The 16,916-nt window shown below is 29.4% G+C and overlaps 1 protein-coding gene across 2 annotated transcripts in view; it reads left to right on the top strand.

Moving 5' to 3' along the window:
• The window catches only part of LOC106679912 (homeotic protein antennapedia), a 419,490-nt gene that overhangs the window by 86,219 nt on the left and 316,355 nt on the right, over nucleotides 1-16,916 (top strand). Inside the window, exon 1 of one of the 2 annotated variants that reach the window (XM_067047198.1) lies at nucleotides 4,204-4,241. The exons of the other annotated variant lie outside the window; for it this stretch is intronic. The gene's annotated coding sequence lies outside the window, so the exon portion shown is untranslated. Of the gene's footprint in view, nucleotides 1-4,203; nucleotides 4,242-16,916 lie in introns of those variants that run through there. 2 annotated transcript variants of the gene reach the window in all.

Here is a 16,916-nt window from a genome sequence, read left to right as displayed (position 1 = left end):
ATATTTCTATAATTTTAGAATGCAAAATCTCACATTTTTTTTTCATCAACAGAATATATACCCAATTCAGATTTATGGTTAATCCGTAACCAATTAAAAGGTGTTGTACAGTAGGATATACTTCTGACAGGATATTATTTGACTTGTTTGATAGGTTGTATGGTTATAAACATTATTCTATAAATAATATATATTTTAGGTTTTTTTTATCAGCCTTTTTTTCTAAAATAACTAATTCTTTATCCATGCGTGACTGGATGATAAAGTTTTTGAATAATGAAACCAAATGAAAAAAGGATTAAAATATCCTATGAATAAAAATAAATGCCGAATGGTTGGTCTACTGTTAGAACAAGAAACAATCTATCCGCCCTGATTTATTACAGCCCCAAACTGGGGCCAGTGCCCCAATGTCTCTCATTAAAATAGCGTGGTAGGAACCATAAACAAAAGCTATTGTTGAAGGGATATTTATTTAAATTTGGGATGATGGATGTTGGGTAGCCAACCCATCGGTAGCCCCACCTACGTGGACAAAGGAGGATTTCACGCTCACTTCTTGGTTCATTAGTTACGCAATGCGCAGTCCCTGTTCACGCCGAGGGATCTATGGTAATGATGCTTTGACCGAGCGTAGAAATACATCTCGGAAGCCCACGGTTCCCACGGGTTAATCATCCGAACGCCGCAATTCAAATCCCTTAAACACAACATTTCTTGACCATCACTAACAGTGGGATTTCCTAAAACTTCAATTTAGTAAATGAGTACAATATTTGCAGCCATTGACTTTTTTATCGTTGAGATAAAATGTTATCTGTAACTATTAAAGAAATGAAGTCCTACTTTTAGAACCGAATATCGTTTCCACTGAAGTGTAATGTGCTCAGTGATTTTTTTATTTTTACAAAAATTTCGAACAAAAATTCCAAACGAGATAAACATTTGTTATTACATCGTAGAATATAGAAAAATATAGATTTCGATGTCAATTTTAATTATTTCTCAATTTTAATCCTAGGATATCAAACAATTTGGTCACGTTTGAGCTGAAACTATGAAAGGATTTGATTATTAACTTCAAGATATTTGAGGAATTTTTTTTTTTCTGATGGGAAAAACATATAAGTCCAAACGCGGAAATATGATTAGTAATTTGTGCGTATTACATATCGTCAGAAAGCTAAAGATTTTAGAAAAAATAATATTTAATATATAAACTTGTAGAAGGTAATGGAAAATGACGGATAGTGTTCATGGGGAAATATTATTAAAAGTGATTTTCTGAAACCTGAAAAAAAAAACTGAATAAATGTTTTCCGAAATTTTTTTTTTTTAAGCTGACGAAGTAGATTTATGGATTTTGGACATAGGGAGCCAGAAGGGGAAATAATATTATTGTTATGTTAGGGTAATTTATATACATTTTTAACTAATAATTATATTATAGTTGTTAAATAAATTTGTACGATTATATTATTGTTGCAATTGTTTTCAAATTTGTAGTAGTCTGAAGAGGGATTACTCCAGAAGTCGGTTTGTTGTGTAAATATTTTTAAAATAAGTTTTCTAAATATAAAGAATAATAATTTAGGAAAAAAGAAAATAAGAAAAACAGTAAATATTTTTATGTAATAATTATAAAACAAAATACGACTGAAATACGTATTTAACATTAAGACCATCTTTTTACAAATTATTTTTTTAATCATCCCACAGTTGAGTAAATTATGTAAATTGTATTATTTGCTTGATTAATTTTTGATAAAAACTTCGGGCTAAATATTAATTATATACAATGAAGATAAACTCTCTTCTAAAGAAATGTGTTATGATGAAAGACTACAAGAATATCCATTTCAGTGCTCGGTCATGCTCGAGATGCGCCTTTTAAAGTAACATCTGACAGGAAATATATCATTTCTTACTCCATTTCCTTCGTCTAAATTGTTATATTCATGCGAGATTAGATAAATCATATAAAAATAATTCAATAATTCTCAAATTTTTATTAGATCCAAGCCAAAGAAAAATTAATGCTTGGATAGAAGTTCAAACTAGAAAATTGTGGTTTCCATCATAGAATAAATGGAATTTTCGTCATTATTTGCTTTGACTTAAATATACAAAAAAAAACTGCTGAATAAATGGTATTCAATTTGATTTAAATTATTTGGTACAAGAAAACTGTATTGAGAAATAATATACAGTTCTTGAGCTTCCGAATCATTCCTTTAACTGTAATCCTTTTGCCAAATTCCAATGTCAACCTTTCTTGTTAGTAAGGAGTGCATTTTCTATAAATATCTTTTTTCTCTGCTTGCATCTTGACGCTCTGATCCTTTGTCTGAACTATATTTCTGTAACTCAAAGTGCTTCCTGCTCTGCTGTACTAAATGCAAGTATATCTACTAGCTACTTATCTAAGTATTATTAGTATTAGTATTAAATATTCTTCTTGGAAATATTTAATTTTTTCCTTAATGCATCGGCGGCAAATGGGGTTCGGCTCGAAAAACGTTTAGGTAAACTAAAATTATTAAATAGTAATAATAATAATAATAGGACACACGAGGCTCACTCACTCACATCTTATCTCAAAACAAACACCTTCGAAATGTCAATATTCAGTCTTCTCTAACTTGCCATGGAGTTTGGTAATATTTCCTTAAAAAATATTTAAATGGAGGATTATACTTATGACAAATCAAACCTATTTCAGACTAATTAATATTTATAGAAGAAATTCATTTCATTATTAGCATTTCTCTATTAGCTTTAATGAGTTGCTACATCACGAATCTATTACGATTCATCCCCTACGCCATATTTCCTGCATCCCTAGCCACCTCGTGGACTCTCGGCCATTGGAATCCTGACCCCTCCCAGTAATCCACTATCATTAGATAATTCCCGCCACTACATAACGGCAGACAAAACGGATCCTCTAATTGCGGCCGGGATATCAATTAAACTAATCCCTACTTATAATATAGGGGGCGGATTCTAATCCTGGGGCTTATATCGGCCGAGGGAGTCCTGAGTTATAGTGGGCAGCTGGGCACTTTGTCACCGGCCTGTAACCCTCGGGCCATCTTGCTCCAGCCCTCCTTTCGGAGTCCATCCGGAAGCCCTTTCATGTGAAGGAAGTGGCCTCTGTAGGAAGTTTGATATAGAAGGAATGTCGATTAAGGATTTATAGGCCTATTGAGGAACAATATAAAACATATATATACAACAGAAACAAACTTACTTAATTTGCTATATATATGCTACTTAACTTGCTAGGTTATACTAAGCATTACAATTAACGACTACTTTTTATAGAGACTCAGATTCCATTTTCCGTACCTCCGTAATCATTTAGTCTCTTTGTCCATGGTGTCACTATTTAGCTTAATATAGAAAACTAATGTCTTTTGGTATTATGAAGAGAAAGTAATCCCTAATAACGAAATTTAATAACTATGATGAATTAAATATGAATTTTTAATCAGTTAGCAGAATCACCAACTACAAATTGAACAGTTATTTATTTAAAATACATTTAATAACAGTTTCCGTTACAAAAGTATTACTCTTTTCTTTTTCCAAAAGTATAGCTGAGAAACACAAATTTAATAATTCACATTCTACCTTTAACCATTAATCTATCAATACTGAATATCATAGAATCAATAATGAAAATAAAAATATTGATTTTATAGATTGTCAATCTATCAGCTAAACAGAAGGGGATAATAACGTCTCCAGACATTCAGAGACACGCCTTTAATGGAAGATAATTTAAGAGTAGAGTTTATATAAATGTTCAGTGTTTAATTCCATTTAAATGGAACAATTTCCTTTATACAACGTCATAAATCATTATTTTTTATTTATTTATTGTTTTAATAAATGATATTGGCTTATATTTTAAATTACATTTTTATATTTGCTTTTTATATATTTATAAGGGTGTATGCAAATAATATATTTCACTACATAAGATAATCAAAATAAATTATAAGGTTTAGCACTAATCACATCTCTTATTTTATTTGGAACTCAGATTATAGTAGAGGCTAATTAATTATACTAAACAAATTTAATAGTAAATAACGCATTATTTTTATTGTATAGTTATTTCTAATAGTTATACAATAGATTTATTTATATTTTTATTTTCATGGAAAGTAAATATTCTTATCTTTCTTTTTTCAGGTTAGTCCAAAATGGTTCGCTCATGTCAAGGTTGGCAGGTATTGGTTTATTATTATTATTATTATTGTTTAATTACTTAATTGTATAATAAAATCGGGCTGCACGTGTTTGTGACCAATCCCTAAAAAAAAATTAAAACCAGAAAATAAATTAATTTTTGTGAATATTATAAAAGCATATACGTTATGAAACATTATAGCCATTAATTTGAAAGATAATGCAATTCTCTAGGGTATAAAACAAAAATTATCTAAATCGGGCTTTCATTAGCCTAGGACTTTTGATCTATGTGTATTTTGTACAGATTCCCATGAAAATCTATTGTATTAATTTTTCTTGAGACATAAAAAAAATATATGTCACTCAATACCTATTTTAATGATTACTGTCACAAAAAACGAAAATCGCTATGATGCATTTTTTTTTTTTTTTTATATATTCAGTATTTAATTCCAAAAATTCGGATTTAAAGTGATTTAAAAAAAAAAATAACCCAGATCCAAAAAATAAAATAAAAACAGAATAAATCGAAAACTATGCATCTACTGAACACACAATAGCCACCCTATTTATTTAAACTATTAAAAGATAATTGAATTCACTATGGATAAATAATGTCGAAATCGGAGCGATTTTATTGATGATGGGAACTTATTATTCACTGGCTATCCTCATGTTTTAGAAGTGCATTAAGATTGGATTAAAAAAAAAAATAGGTTTACAAGTGCTTAAAAAAAAATTCAAAAAAGGAGAGGAAGAGGTTGATTAAAACCACTCATAAAACGGAACACCCTACGAAATATTTTATAACTGTAAAATATAATCTAAAGTACCTCCCATTAGTAATTTTTAATAACATTAAATAAAAGATGTATCTTAAATGAAATCAAATATTATTCTTCTGAACAAATAAGAGTGTTATTTAAAACTTAATTTGGCTTCGGGTCAAAAGTTATGCTAGTTAATTAGAATCATAACAATATAACTTATATTATATTTATTCATTATTGAATCATAGAAGTTAATTATTCGTCTATAAAAAGGAATGAATCAGACATCTGAAAAACAAGGTTTTATGAGGTATTTTATATGGCATAGCTACTAGTAGTTAATTGTTAAAATATATATGTATATATATATGACTGAAAGGAAAATGGCCTCGAGATCTTCTCCTCTACAATTTTTTTGGAGTTCTATCATGGATAGATTCTCCACATGTTTGTATCATGTCATTACATCACTTACAGCAAATTTACTTGATGTATATATATTTATACAGTTGTAAATAACATTAAATAAATTATTTAAAAAAATACATATATATCCAAAGCTTTTTGAGTATTTCATAAAGTGTTTTTTTGAATGCATTTGGTGGCTTAGATTTAATACTACATTCTATAAATGTTATAATCTCCAAGTTATAAAATCCTCTAGCTTCATCAGCGATCACTAAATTCTTTCATATTTTGAGATAATGTTTTTATTTAAATTGAATAAATCAAATAAGTAATCCACAAGAGCTCCGCATCTGGAAAGTTCTGTCCATTCTTCCCAAGAGTTAAGGAGATGAAGCAGGGCAGACTGATTAGGCAAAGCCACTGCGGATAAAGTAAGTTACAGTACCTTTAATTTAGCCAAGCCCTTGGCTCCTAGGGCATATGTTTAATCAAGAGGAACAAGAATTATATTCAGGCTCTTTTAATTAGTTCACTTCTTCCCTTTCCCTCCTCCTACATCCTTCATTCCCTTCCTTCTCTTATTCCTGCGGGTTTAAAATGCTGCATTTGCCCTAGTTCCAATATCTGAGTTTTGTAATTATATTATTGTTATTTAATTTTTTTTTTTTAAAACGAAATAAATTTTAAATCCTAATCGAAAATCTAAATTTATGAATATACTATAGAAATGAATTAAACACTAATAGAACGGCACAACAAAACAAATGTTACAACATTAAGGATTTCATATATATATAAAAGCACCCAAATATGGTGAATAAAATTCTGTAACAAGAATAAATTCTAATTACAATTAAATGCGGGATTACTACGTTTCTCAAGTTTTAAAACTGAATCACTATAATGACTAAAAATGATGTACAACGAAATTTATAAAAAAAAAAAATTATTTTTTGTTGTAATAGAAAATCGTATTTAAGAGATTCTCGAGGTAAGAAAAACAAAGATAAATTTTTTTCATGCAAAGAATTCAGCAGTTTAACAAAAGATAACGAAAGTAATGTAATCGGGAAAGATCGGGCGGTGTAGGCTTTTTCCTCTGTTTTAGTTATGCGTAAATGTTTTGTGTCTATACACGCATTATTATTGCTGATGATGAGAACAATTTTTTTTTCTAAATTAAAAAAATTAAATGTACTTAGAGGAATATTGTTTACAAAATGTGTCCATGTGATACTATGGACCTTACAATGATAATAAGACATATCTGATATAAAATGTTATAGCCGCTTTCAAGAATATCGGAAAAATGTGAAAAATCAATTCTATATTCACACAGGGACACAAAAACTGTTTTGATAGATTTGATTGTTTGCTTTAAGCTGACCTAAAAACGTTCATTTCGGTCGAAAACTAGAATTCGAAATTGTTCACGACCGTGATACTTTCCCTTAATAAATTCTTCATATATAGCTAAGTGAAAATAAATATTGAAAATTTCGTGAAATAAACTTTAGACCGTTACATCTATAAGTTTTGTTATTCGGCGTATTCACATCCTGTCAAAGTTGATTTTTCATATTACAAAACTTTTTAAGAAATACAGAACCGACCTAAATTTATTGGCAAATTAGATATATAATTGTTATTCCTGGTTAATCAGTAAAATGCAACGTTTCAAGATTATTTAAGAAAAGAGAAAATATCATTTTTACGCAATAACTCGATAAAGTATCTCATTTTTGAGATTTATGACTTACGACGGATCAGCACTTCGATACTACAGGCACAAGATGTGCAAGCTGACCAAGTAGGTATGATAGCAATAAGTTACGAAAAGCGACTGGTTGTAATAAAGGCGAGCTATGAAACATTGTATTATATTTGATGGTTGAAGGGGAGCAATACAATTCTGCGGAGAATGCAGACAAATTCGTTGGCGGGGCCCTCTCCTAGAATTCTTTTCCTGTCGGCCATTCATCTTGTTAGAGCCCTAAATTGCTCTTCCCTCTACCCCCGCTTTTCCTCCTTTTCTCCCGGGTTTTTCCATCCCTTCGCCCTGGATCTGGGCGGGACTTGTGCTCCCCCTCTCCGGGCCCCCCCTATTCTCGCAATTTCCTTGTCGTATCGCCGCTCATAAATTGAGAGCAACATAGTGGGCGAGGAGGCAAAGAATGGGCCGGCTTGATTTGAATTGCCCTGGGAGGCCGCAGGGAACAGCGTTAGGGGAAATTGCCTAGGATCAGCCTTCATTACAGCTCACCTAGATATTTTATGTAGCGGTCACTGCCAACCCCTATCCCACTTTTGGAACACTAATTGATCACCGTTCCCCTGGAATTCCTCTTGGGAATTTGTGTGGAACAGTCTGATAAAAATCTCTAATCAATCTACAGCTGATATTTAATCAAAATAGAGAAGTGTTCGAGGAAGAAAAACATGTTCATGATATTGGGTGATACGAATTAAAATCTACTTTCGATATCATGGCGTGGTAAAAATTCAAAAAGATTAAAATTAGTGAGATAATAAGAAAAAATTTATTTCCTTAAATAAAAATAAACTGAAACGTGCAAAACTGTGCGACAAACTATAAAATCATATCATTCACTTCTATTGTAAATCAATAGAAGAATAAAAAATTTAAAATTCAATAAAAAATTTAAAGGAATTAATTTTTGTAAAATATAAAGGAAAACTTTTTACTAAGAATTTAAAGTTTTTCTTAATCTCATTGCCCGAATTATAATAAATCATAAAATTGATTAACTTTCATAACAAACCATGCAAATTATGATTTATCATGAAAACTTTAGTTTCAAAATTAAATTAATTTTATGGTTTATTATGAAACAATATTAGGCATATACAAAATATGATTTTATTAAAAACACATAATATATTTTGTAAAAGAAAGATGTAAATTTTGAATGAATTATATTATTTATACCATATTATTTGTACGTTTTATTTTTAAAAATACTATGGATATAAAACATTAATTATTTACGAAACAATCTGGAAAATTATCGCACAATGTTTAATGTAAACCTGATTTGCTTGATGAAAAAACAAATAAGTTACTGTAATATATATGAAAATTACTTTCAGAGTTTATAATTGGTAGGATATTTATAATTTGGATTTATGGAAATGCCAGAAACTTAAGTTAAATTTAAATACATCCAGATTGATTGATTAAAATTTATATAGCATAGATTTTGGGGAGCTGGTTGGCACAATGGTATGGCACTCTGCTACTAACTCCAAGGACCCGAATTCAAATCTGGCCATCACAAATAATTAGTTTTTCTATTACTGTAGCTGTGATTTAATCCTGTGAGCTATCTACCTAGCCATAAAAACAATTAAACATAATAATTTTAAATTTATTTATTGATCTGGCATAGCAGCACTGTTATTTTCATTTCTAAAAATACTCAACATTGTAAGGGTTATATTTAATATTTTCTGTAACTCAAACACTGCTTTTATTAAATTATTAAAATAAATTTACAGTTTATATTTAAAATACAAGGTCGAATTTCGATGACTTTTTATTAATTACATTTGTTCACATAAGTTATTTTAAACGATCACGATATTGAAGTTTTTTGTTTCAAGAAGGTAATTTTGATAATTTTAGTTTAATGACAGAGATATAAAAGGGAAGAAGGAAAAAATTAGAGGAAAAGTGAAAGAAAATTGATGTGGTTGAAAAACATAATAGAATAGTTAATATTACTGTACAAGTCCATTAACACCATATTTATAGAAAATAAAAATAAATTCAATGATAGAAAAAGTAATTAATACAATAAAATTTAATTAATTAAACTTATAAATAGATTAAAGAAAGTTATTTTTAAAAAAATACTTCATAATTATAATAAATGAAAAATTATTTTTTAAGTGTGAATCTATCGCGAGCCAATAGTTATAATAAATTAGAACGTCCATTTTGTTTCCGTGTTTTTATTTCAGAAAATAAATTAATGAAGGCAATTTCACCATTTCGTTTATCTATCGTTTTCTCTATAGATGCCGGTTTAATTTTTATTCCATTCCCAAAATTATTTTTAATTTCATAGTGTTTTATTTCAGCTCAGAAAAGCATCATCAACAAATTGTTAAATAAAAATAATTGTCAATGATTAATTTAGTTTCTTTAGCATATTTTCAACATTTAATTTAAAAATGTATTCAATAGTGGGTTTCAAATACTGATAAAAAGCAAAAACAAAGATCAGTTGGCTCAGTACTATGTTGATGTCATTGGCTTGTATACTTTTCCGGACCTATTGTCCTTAGACACTAGCAAATAAAAATTCTCTTAGATATTTTCTCTTAGAGTTAGTGTAGAACACGACCAATTGTAATAAAAAAAAGAGAGAAAAAAAACCGTAAACAGTGTCACAGGTCACAATTTACAGCCGGCGGGCCTAACATTCCTCAGGGGTGGAAAAATACCTTGAGCGGGGGGTAATAAATTTTCGACGGAGAGGTGGGGGGGGAGGCTGAAATTTAATTTGCGCCCTAGAAGAATACCCTCATTTCTCAACAGACCTCTAATTTGAGAGGCCGTGCGGTTAACAATAGCACTGTATTAGCCCTACCTGAATATTAACCCAGTCATAATGCAGTCTAGAGGGGTCAGCATACTTTATTATGTATCTCTTTTAAGACTATATAAAATATAACAATTAATTTAATAAACTTTATCTATATTACAGAACTAAAAGTTTTTAATCTGAAATTCAACTCAGAACATAAAGAATATTTGTAAGAAATCATAATAAAACCGTCGTCATTTCTAAATATCTTTCGAAATAATTTCAATAAAATGCTGTACATAACTAACAAGCAATAAGCACATCTATGGTTTACTTAAGAGTGGTGCAAAGTACATTGCCACTAACTTTACAAACAATAGAATTAAAGATTCTCACAATTAAAGAAGTGTATATATATATATCTATAATTGTATTTTTCCTAAAACTAGGAAAACTCCACTTGCTGTGAATAAAGCCATGGATATATTAAAAAGAATTTTAGCATTTCTCTCTCTTCATTATTGCCCATTAATATCAATAATCTAATTGCACATTAGTTAATAAATTAAAAAATAATCTTTTAGCATCTATAATCCTCACAAGCGGCTCCGACATAGCCGAATACGATATTAAAGTAGATTGCTAAGGATTGGAGACACCTTGTTAAGGGATGCCAAAGACGGGGAGTGTAAATTATTTTAGGTTATTCGGCGAATCCCAATAATCCCGAATCGGACTGCTATAAATTTCCGAGAGAAAATTCCGACTCAAATTCGAATCCTGCCAGAGTCAATTTCTTTCAGACCTGAGCAGATATATCCTCATTAGTATTGGCGGTAATAGCAGCACTCGCTGAGGCCGTGGAAATCAATTAATTCTCTGTCTAATCTATCGATTCAGGTATTTTTCATAAATTATAAATTTAATCTTACTTCAGGTAAGGCATGTCCGAAAATTTTTGAAGATAATTATTTTTTTTAAGTGATTTAAATCTACAGATAATAAGGTATTTATAATAGTTTATGGACGGACTTAAGAAAAAACGATGTAACTCTAGTTGAAATAAATCTGTTTATCCTGAATTTTAATTTTAAGAAAATGAAAAAATATTGTCGGTTCTACCTATGAGGAGGATAATTTTAAACAACAGCTGCCGCTTCTGACATTTTTATATTGTAAATTAAAAATAGTTATAATATAAAAAAAAGTCCAAAATGTTACTGGGAAAAAATAAATTATATTTATATATATATTTTTTCAAAATTCTATATCATTTCTTTTTACATTATTAGTATATGCAGTTAGTTTGTTGTGCTAAATATTTATGACAGTGACCTCCTATATAAATTATTTGTTATCCTTTCTTTTCTTTCTTTATAATATTTTAATGAGTATAATAGACATACTGCTTTTTATATTCATATTTTTGGTTAAGTATGAAAAAATCATTTTATATAGTATTAAAATATTATATCTTACATATGGAACGTTGTACCTTAATATTAGTTATTTATAAGTAACTAAAAATAGGTCGGAAATGGTAATATGAGCATTTTTATTGTATATTTAACTATAAAATCTAAAGTGTTTCTAAGCTGAATCTAGAAATATTTCACAAAAAAAAAGAAGTTCTTAATGTGATCCTTATGAAATATAAATTTAATCTTGTCCATGTAATACGATTATTTTTATAATGTAATTGATTATTATAATTTTAAAGGATTAATATCATGCTTCTCCTTGAAATCAAAATTTAACTCTAATATTCCAAGGAAGGCTGAATAGATAGTCTTTTAGTTTCTATAAATGGCACCATTTATATGAATTACAACAAATAACGAATTAATTGCATAATATTTTTATAAAATAATATAAATTAAGAGCAAAAATATTAATTAATCTCGATTTAATTTTATTAAGGATATTAGAAGTTGTAATTACTTTATATATAAAAAAAAGTTACACAGCAGGTCGTGGAGGATCTGGGACACTTATTTAACCATGTGATTTTTTTAGTATATATGCTCAATTAGCAGATTCGTCCTACAATGCAATGAAGGGTAACCGACTTTGAAAAGTTAATACAATAGCACATTAATTTTTACTTGTCTGACTTGAATCTAATTCAAAAAACTTACGTAAATCCGGCATACCTTCATAATGGTCTTAGGTCTCCTTTGAAAGGTTTCACTTCGAACAACCATGTATAGTGTTCTGCTTCGAACATGTACAGTAATGTAAACTAAATACTTATTATTTCACCAGTCCCTTTAAAAAAGAAAAATTAAAATTAACACAAAAGGTATTACTCTAATTTAATTGTCAATAGAGCACTCTTATTAATGAATAGTGACTAAGCAATGCAATCTTGAACGATTCATCAAGGAATGGCTGGGCACTGAGAAGCCCGAAGGCATCCTAGTAATATAGCATCCCACCCCTGAGGGAATCCACTAATGAAATTGCACTCGTGTCCCAAGTGGGATCCCTCTTCCGGCCAAATCCCACCACGCTGTCTGCAGGTAATCCACAGTGTGGTACGCATAAACCAGGCTCAAGTAAGTCCTGTTTAATTTACTTATCTATGCTGAACACCATCAATTAACCCAGTGAGTTTAGAAATGTCAGTTAATCCTTTATACGAGTTATCTCTCTCATTCTAATTTACAAGATAAATATTTTCAATTTTCCCTGAACATATATTCGGTTCTTTCTCCAATAAAGATCGTGAATGGGTCAAATGAATCTTAAAACATGATTCGGAAAGTGCTTGATGAAGTTGTAAGATCTCACGCATTCAACTGTACCAATATTGTTATATTAATATTTTATTGAATAAGCTTATATTATTATATTATTAAATATTTATTGTAATTTCCTACCCTATGTTTAACTGGGAGATTGAGTTTAAAAACATATAGAGAATTCATGGAGATTTTCTGAGAGATTTTTCTCGTTCGAAGCTTTGCAGAAAACCAGGTTTGATTAACAACTTACAAACAATAATTTAATATTAAATACAATCTCATAATAAGTCATATTAGTTAATTTTTATACAACAGTCTAATTTTCTGCGCCATCCTTATGTAGTTTCTTGGTTTATAATTAAAATAAATGTTTCTCCTAAAATCACCACTGGGCAGTTAAATCTTTCGCTCTAAATATTGTTCTAAATGAAAGGGTCTAAACCTTATTGTAACCGATTTTGAAAAAAATTTCAATGACCTTTGATATAGCATAGAATTGTCCCAAACACAAGATGTTGTTTAAATAAATTATTTTATATAATTCGGTCAAGATGGAAGAAAAAAAGTAATAGTTATTTATTTCTTTTTTCGCCAACGCTTCGACCTATGTTTTAGGTTTTCATCAGGGCTATAATAAACAGATACAAAGATAGAGTTAATGTAAGGATAGTTGAGTGATAAATTATTAACTAAAGTAATAAAGTGACAGATAAATGAAAATATATACGATTGAAATGAAATTAATAGATCTTAAATTAACAAATCTTTTCAGTTATGTATCAAACTAAATTAATAGATCTATATTAAATTAATTTAATTCAATATTTACTTAAAAGTTCAATTGATTTAAGATCTATTAATTAATTTTCACTTATATATTTTTTAATGTATCTGTTCACTTTATTAGTTTAATTAATAATTTATCACTCCATTACCCTTACATTAACTCTATCGTTGTATCTTTTTATTGCAGCTCTGATGAAGACCTTTAACTTAGGTCGAAACGTCCGGCGTAAATAAATAGTTATTTACTCTTTTTTGTATGTCTTCTTGACCACAACCCTGACCATCTTCCTCATATAAATTATTTATATCATTTTATGATTAATACAAAAATGAGCAATAAACGATTCCTCAACGGATTGGACGAATCTAATATACTTTTTCAAAAGAAGGCCGAGGTTCTCATGGTAGAAGTGAGAGCCTTGAAAGATTTACCACAACATTGTATTAATTTATTGTTCAAATTAATTTGTTTTTCAAATAGTTAGATGTCAAACTGTGAATTCGTTATAAAAAATGAAGAAGAAGATAGGGCAATACTAATATTATAATACCTATGGCTTAGGTTAGGCTATAAAACAGAAAACAAAAAATGTAGGAATTTTATATTATTTTAAAATATAAGTGAATAAAAGCAACATTTTAGAAACATACCTTTCCAATTACAACTTTTCAGGAAACGTTTTAATATTTTTATGACTAACACTTTTTTTTTTAGGTTGTATAAAGACAGTATTTTTAATTTTATCTAAGGGATCGCATCTTACGCGGCGATATAATATAAAGGTATGTAATTTTTTTCTAATAATGAAATTAATACCAGAAAAATTCTTCACAAATTATATAACTATAAAAACATAGAAATATTACAGGAACGCTAGGTTTCCTAGCGAAATTTCGGAATGTTGTAGGAGGTGTAAGTTATAAAAAATTAATTATATCTCCTAGAAGTCGTCGTAATATTCGAAGAATCCCTACGTGTAAATATCATCAGATCGAGAGGAATCCAGCATTCCGAACGTGCAAAGAAAACTTCCACATATCATGTCCTCAGGTTGTTCAACATAATCAGTCCTGGGATTTTCATTCATTTGCCAAGGTATATCCATTAATTTCCCTGGGAAAATTTGTCGTATGTGTAATTGAATGCAACTTCGGGACGTACATAAATTCTCTCTACAATGAGCTGTCTAGACGGGTATGACATGATGTAAACCAATTAACACCATGCTTCTTTCATTTGACAAGAAGCCACTTTTTTTCTGCCTTTCACCAACCTCTGAGGAATTCAGAAAGTGATCCTTGCATCACGCTATGGTGTAACTCCTTATTTTTTATTTGATGGGTAATTGAAAAAACAAACACATTTTTGGTTTCTTGCAATGGAATATGCAAGAAATCAACTTTCCTTTTATCAAAATTGTTCACTAATTACTAAAAAATATCCACGACTCTTATATAGGAGGAGACTAAAAAAACAAAATATAAATATGTCTATGTTTTGGTGACATGAGAAAGTATAACAAGTCTGAGAAGTGGGATTATATAGTACTGTTCTTCTTCGTGTCTATTATTTTCTTTATGTTGCTATCCAACTGTTGTATTCTTTAGTTGCAGATTTAAATATGAAGACAAAAAAAGATGTTTAAATTTAAAAAAAATTATTTATTGACATTTAGAAATGTATTTACATAGAAATATATTTAGTAAATTTGATGCTAGATTATAATGGTATGATACAGGCTAGTAGAGGAAGTACCCATTGGTAGCTCTCTAATATCATTCTACATTAGAAGGTGCGAGGCCATCTACTTTTCAGGCACCTTGGGGGATTGTCAACCAGAGTGGAATTTGAGGAATGGAAGAGGAAGCAAGTTTAGAAACTAGAGGAAGGTTTGGGTGGTTAGTTAATGTATAATGGAAGGATTGATCTGTTAGATATGGAACATTAAGATCTTTATGGATTATTTAATTTTTACAAAGTTAGGAGCACTGAGATTTTACAAAAATTTTTATTGAACAAGTTGGATACGAGAGGAATGCGAAGGTTTAGTGGAGCCTCAATGTTTAAATTTAAAAATTAATGTGATATAAAATCAAGTCATCCATCAGGACCTCGATGTTCCATTCCAGATACCAATCCTTCTTTGATAAACTTCCCAACCACCCAAACCCACTTGTTTCTATCCCGGCTTCTCCTCCGTTACCTAACAATCCTCCAAGGCGTCTGAAAAGAAGATGCCCTCGAGATCTTCTCGTCTAGAAATGTTATTGGATTTCTACAAATGGATAGATTCTCCACATGTTTGTATAATTTCATTATATCACCTACAGCAAATTTATTCGTTCTATATATTTTTATACAGTTTGAAAAACAAAAAATAAATTATAAAAAAAGAAAAAAAGCTTTTTATTGTATTCATAAAGTCAGCTACTTTGTTTTATTTCACCCAACTTAGTTTTTCTGCGCCTAGTTATTAATTTTCTTTTTACTGGCGGTTAACGCGTAGAGCTAAAGGGAAGGATTCTACTGTACCCAGGTAGCTAACTTTCCGATATTTGAAATCATTACTAGATAATTTCATACTATTGAGAGTTAGTAAATTACGAATTTATCATTCTTTAATACATAACAACAAATAAATTATAAAAAAAAAAAATGTATATAACACTATGGATTTCAACGAAATCTACCATGTGTTTAGTTCCATTGTTTTTTAATATAATTTTATAAAATACAAAAAAACTGAACTAACCGTAGGAAACTTCTTCAACTATCCCCTCTTTTCTTTTCTATTTTCCTCTTCAACACAATCCGAAAAATCGCTTTGAGAAGTGCTATAAATTCACTGGACAGACAGCAGTGTCAAACGCATTTGCAGCTCTTCTTAAAGAACAGAAGGATGACTCATTAAATATGGCGCATCAAATGCATACGAAGGGTGAGACGACCACAAATCAACCCTCTGCCGGGGGTGAACTAACCCTTATGTTAATTCGCCCCCTCCCTCGGGGATATTAGACTTGGAAATAACATGGCCACGCCAATCCATAAGTCTTGCCTGCCAGGGCATATCTTATATTCTTCAATCGGTTCATCGCTGTGTATTGCTTTTCGTTAAAACATAAAAAGTAGAGTTTTTAAGTTTTTTTTGTCTAGCATCTTCTAATCATATCATTATTTTACGTTTAAAGAAAAATATTTTTTACTTCGTAAACATTCTGGTTTTGTTAAAAAATAGTAATTAAAAAATATTAGTTTTATAGAAATATATTAACTGTTTGTGAATAAAAAAATTAAAACTATATGATTAGCAATAAAATATTAAATGTATTGTTATTTATATAATATATTATTATACAAAAAACTAAATTAATAGATCTATATTAAATTAATTTATTGATAAATATTACCTGGTCTCGAAAAATTTTGAAATAATATAAATAATATT

This window comes from Halyomorpha halys, unplaced genomic scaffold, assembly GCF_000696795.3.
Source record: "Halyomorpha halys isolate HHAL.00 unplaced genomic scaffold, Hhal_1.1 Scaffold15.1, whole genome shotgun sequence".
Classification (NCBI taxonomy): Eukaryota; Metazoa; Arthropoda; class Insecta; order Hemiptera; family Pentatomidae; genus Halyomorpha; species Halyomorpha halys.
The sequence above is the reverse complement of the archived record's forward strand: the minus strand, read 5'-3'. Positions and strand labels throughout refer to the sequence as shown.